Below are 5,000 nucleotides of genomic sequence, written 5' to 3'. Positions count from 1 at the left end.
TGCTCGTGTCGGGGCCCGGCAAGCCAAGGCCAAGCGAGCCATGGCACGTCGGATGATGGCTCCAGCTGGCGCCCCGGCACTTTCTGTGGCATTGATGCTCGGTTTCAAAGACAAACGTGCGCAGGGCCAGGGGACCGCGGATGACTGCTCGTGCTGGCCCCGTTGGGCGGCATTGATGGTCGGTTGCAAAGAAAATGCGCGATTGCTCGTGTCGGGGCCTGGCAAGCCAAGGCCAAGCGAGCCATGGCAACGCGGATGATGGCTCGCTAGTGCTGGCGCCGTGCACAGTGGCCTCGCACACTCGCCCTGCACGCTTCCCTTGCACGCAGCCTTGCACACTAGCCTCGCATGCGAGCCTTGCACCCTAGCCATGCAAACTAGCCTTGCACGGTAGCCATGCACACAAGCCGTGCACATTAGCCATGCGCACAAGCCCCGCACACTAGCCTTGCGCACAACCCTTGCACACAAGCCATGCACTCGAGCAATGCACACAAGCCTTGCACTCAAGCAATGCACACAAGCCCTGGACACTAGCCTTGCACACGGGCCTGGCACACAAGCCTTGCGCACTAGCCTTGCGCACTAGCGTTCCACATGAGCCTTGCACACTAGCCTTGGACACTAGCCTTGCACACAGGCCTTGCACACTAGGCATGCTTGGGCGAGCTGATCCCGCATCAAGTCGACGGGTCTAGGCATTCTTGGGCGCAGATCCCGCATCGTCTCGTCGCGTCTGGGCGCAAACACGTCGCGTCTCGTTGCGTCTTCAGAAGTCGTCGCTAACAGCACCTTTGGTTGCCACTGGTGGTTAGGCTGGTTGGTTGCGCAAACCCTATAGGAGGGTGGCATGCTGGTGGGCGTTTTTGCCCGGATAGGCACTAGAATGTGCAGATTTTGGGCGTTTTTGCCTGGATAGGCTAAGGAATGGGCATGCTTTGGGCGTTTTTGCCCGGATAGGCACCGGAATGCTTGGCCTTGGCTTGTCCTAGCAAGGCATTGCTGGGTTGGGCTCCCTTGGCCTTTTGGGCGCCTTGGACGATGTCTTGCGAAGACCATGGGCACAAGGCCATGGCATATGGTGAGGAAAGGACCACGGTTGCCAAGGTTAGGCACCGGAATGCTTGGCCTTGGCTTGCCAAAGCAGGGCATTGCTGGGTTGGGCTCCCTTGGCCTTCCGGGCGCCTTGGACACTGTCTTGGGAAGACCATGGGCACAAGGCCATGGCATATGGTGGGGAATGGACCACGGTTGCCAAGGCTAGGCATATAGAGAGGAATTGCATTTTTGCCCGGATAGGCACCGGAATGCTTGGCCTTGGCTTGCCATAGCAGGGCATTGCTGGGTTGGGCTCCCTTGGCCTTCCGGGGGCCTTGGACGCTGTCTTGGGAAGACCATGGGCACAAGGCCATGGCATATAGTGAGGAATGGACCACGGTTGGCAAGGCTAGGCATATAGAGAGGAATGGACCACGGTTGCCAAGGTTGCGCAAGTTTTGGGCATTTTTTGCCCGGATATGCCCAAGTATGCCCCGATAGGCCCGTTACGCCCCGGTATGAACGCGTATGCCCGGATAGACTCGGTATGCCTTGGGATACATGCGTATGCCCCGATAGGCTTGGTACGCCCCGATATGCGCACGTGTGCCCCAGTAGGGCTCGGTATGCCCCGGTATGTACGCGTGTGCCCCGATAGGCCCGGTATGCCCCGATATGCACACGTGTGCCCCAATAGGGGTCGGTATGCCCCGGTAGGTACGCGTGTGCCCCGTAATGCACGTTTCGCAGATCTCCCCGCATGTCCCGCCCCTATATGTAATACTTACTTACTTACTTACTTTCTTTCTTGCTTGCTTGCTTGCTTGCAATGGTTGGGAGTGCCCGGCATGCCCCGCTGCAGAGACCAAGGGCGCAATGACTTGGCACCGCGGATGCCGGGACTCCGGCACTTCCCGTGGCACTGATGGTTGGTTCCAAAGACAAAAGGCCGTGCAAGGCCACCCCACCGCGGATGATTTTGCTCGTGCTGGCGCCGTTGTGTGGCCAAAGAACATGCGCGAATGCTCGTGTCGGAAGGGTTGGTGTCCTGGCCCCGCGGGTGTCACGAATGCTCGGTTGCGAAGACCATGGGACCAGAGCCATGGCACGTCGGATGATGGCTCCAGCTGGCGCCCCGGCACTTTCTGTGGCATTGATGCTCGGTTTCAAAGACAAACGTGCGCAGTGCCAGGGGACCGCGGATGACTGCTCGTGCTGGCCCCGTTGGGCGGCATTGATGGTCGGTTGCAAAGAAAATGCGCGATTGCTCGTGTCGGGGCCCGGCAAGCCAAGGCCAAGCGAGCCATGGCACGTCGGATGATGGCTCCAGCTGGCGCCCCGGCACTTTCTGTGGCATTGATGCTCGGTTTCAAAGACAAACGTGCGCAGGGCCAGGGGACCGCGGATGACTGCTCGTGCTGGCCCCGTTGGGCGGCATTGATGGTCGGTTGCAAAGAAAATGCGCGATTGCTCGTGTCGGGGCCTGGCAAGCCAAGGCCAAGCGAGCCATGGCAACGCGGATGATGGCTCGCTAGTGCTGGCGCCGTGCACAGTGGCCTCGCACACTCGCCCTGCACGCTTCCCTTGCACGCAGCCTTGCACACTAGCCTCGCATGCGAGCCTTGCACCCTAGCCATGCAAACTAGCCTTGCACGGTAGCCATGCACACAAGCCGTGCACATTAGCCATGCGCACAAGCCCCGCACACTAGCCTTGCGCACAACCCTTGCACACAAGCCATGCACTCGAGCAATGCACACAAGCCTTGCACTCAAGCAATGCACACAAGCCCTGGACACTAGCCTTGCACACGGGCCTGGCACACAAGCCTTGGGCACTAGCCTTGCGCACTAGCGTTCCACATGAGCCTTGCACACTAGCCTTGGACACTAGCCTTGCACACAGGCCTTGCACACTAGGCATGCTTGGGCGAGCTGATCCCGCATCAAGTCGACGGGTCTAGGCATTCTTGGGCGCAGATCCCGCATCGTCTCGTCGCGTCTGGGCGCAAACACGTCGCGTCTCGTTGCGTCTTCAGAAGTCGTCGCTAACAGCACCTTTGGTTGCCACTGGTGGTTAGGCTGGTTGGTTGCGCAAACCCTATAGGAGGGTGGCATGCTGGTGGGCGTTTTTGCCCGGATAGGCACTAGAATGTGCAGATTTTGGGCGTTTTTGCCTGGATAGGCTAAGGAATGGGCATGCTTTGGGCGTTTTTGCCCGGATAGGCACCGGAATGCTTGGCCTTGGCTTGTCCTAGCAAGGCATTGCTGGGTTGGGCTCCCTTGGCCTTTTGGGCGCCTTGGACGATGTCTTGCGAAGACCATGGGCACAAGGCCATGGCATATGGTGAGGAAAGGACCACGGTTGCCAAGGTTAGGCACCGGAATGCTTGGCCTTGGCTTGCCAAAGCAGGGCATTGCTGGGTTGGGCTCCCTTGGCCTTCCGGGCGCCTTGGACACTGTCTTGGGAAGACCATGGGCACAAGGCCATGGCATATGGTGGGGAATGGACCACGGTTGCCAAGGCTAGGCATATAGAGAGGAATTGCATTTTTGCCCGGATAGGCACCGGAATGCTTGGCCTTGGCTTGCCATAGCAGGGCATTGCTGGGTTGGGCTCCCTTGGCCTTCCGGGGGCCTTGGACGCTGTCTTGGGAAGACCATGGGCACAAGGCCATGGCATATAGTGAGGAATGGACCACGGTTGGCAAGGCTAGGCATATAGAGAGGAATGGACCACGGTTGCCAAGGTTGCGCAAGTTTTGGGCATTTTTTGCCCGGATATGCCCAAGTATGCCCCGATAGGCCCGTTACGCCCCGGTATGAACGCGTATGCCCGGATAGACTCGGTATGCCTTGGGATACATGCGTATGCCCCGATAGGCTTGGTACGCCCCGATATGCGCACGTGTGCCCCAGTAGGGCTCGGTATGCCCCGGTATGTACGCGTGTGCCCCGATAGGCCCGGTATGCCCCGATATGCACACGTGTGCCCCAATAGGGGTCGGTATGCCCCGGTAGGTACGCGTGTGCCCCGTAATGCACGTTTCGCAGATCTCCCCGCATGTCCCGCCCCTATATGTAATACTTACTTACTTACTTACTTTCTTTCTTGCTTGCTTGCTTGCTTGCAATGGTTGGGAGTGCCCGGCATGCCCCGCTGCAGAGACCAAGGGCGCAATGACTTGGCACCGCGGATGCCGGGACTCCGGCACTTCCCGTGGCACTGATGGTTGGTTCCAAAGACAAAAGGCCGTGCAAGGCCACCGCACCGCGGATGATTTTGCTCGTGCTGGCGCCGTTGTGTGGCCAAAGAACATGCGCGAATGCTCGTGTCGGAAGGGTTGGTGTCCTGGCCCCGCGGGTGTCACGAATGCTCGGTTGCGAAGACCATGGGACCAGAGCCATGGCACGTCGGATGATGGCTCCAGCTGGCGCCCCGGCACTTTCTGTGGCATTGATGCTCGGTTTCAAAGACAAACGTGCGCAGGGCCAGGGGACCGCGGATGACTGCTCGTGCTGGCCCCGTTGGGCGGCATTGATGGTCGGTTGCAAAGAAAATGCGCGATTGCTCGTGTCGGGGCCTGGCAAGCCAAGGCCAAGCGAGCCATGGCAACGCGGATGATGGCTCCAGCTGGCGCCCCGGCACTTTCTGTGGCATTGATGCTCGGTTTCGAAGACAAACGTGCGCAGGGCCAGGGGACCGCGGAGGACTGCTCGTGCTGGCCCCGTTGGGCGGCATTGATGGTGTGTTGCAGAGAGCATGTGCGATTGCAAGTGTCGGCCGGGTTTGGGTTCCCTTGGGCTTTCGGGTGCCTTGGACGCTGTCTTGCGAAGACCATGGGCACAAGGCCCCGTCCTGGCCCCTTGTTCGATTCGCTCTCGTCTTGCGCTTGCTTCCAAGGTCCTCCATGACCTTCCCCATGGCCTTGCTAGATCCCCCCCATGACGCATGACCTCTGT

This window comes from Tasmannia lanceolata, unplaced genomic scaffold (assembly GCF_043159265.1).
Source record: "Tasmannia lanceolata isolate RefF3 unplaced genomic scaffold, GAP_Taslan_0.1 ptg000194l, whole genome shotgun sequence".
Taxonomy (NCBI): domain Eukaryota; kingdom Viridiplantae; phylum Streptophyta; class Magnoliopsida; order Canellales; family Winteraceae; genus Tasmannia; species Tasmannia lanceolata.
The sequence above is the reverse complement of the archived record's forward strand: the minus strand, read 5'-3'. Positions refer to the sequence as shown.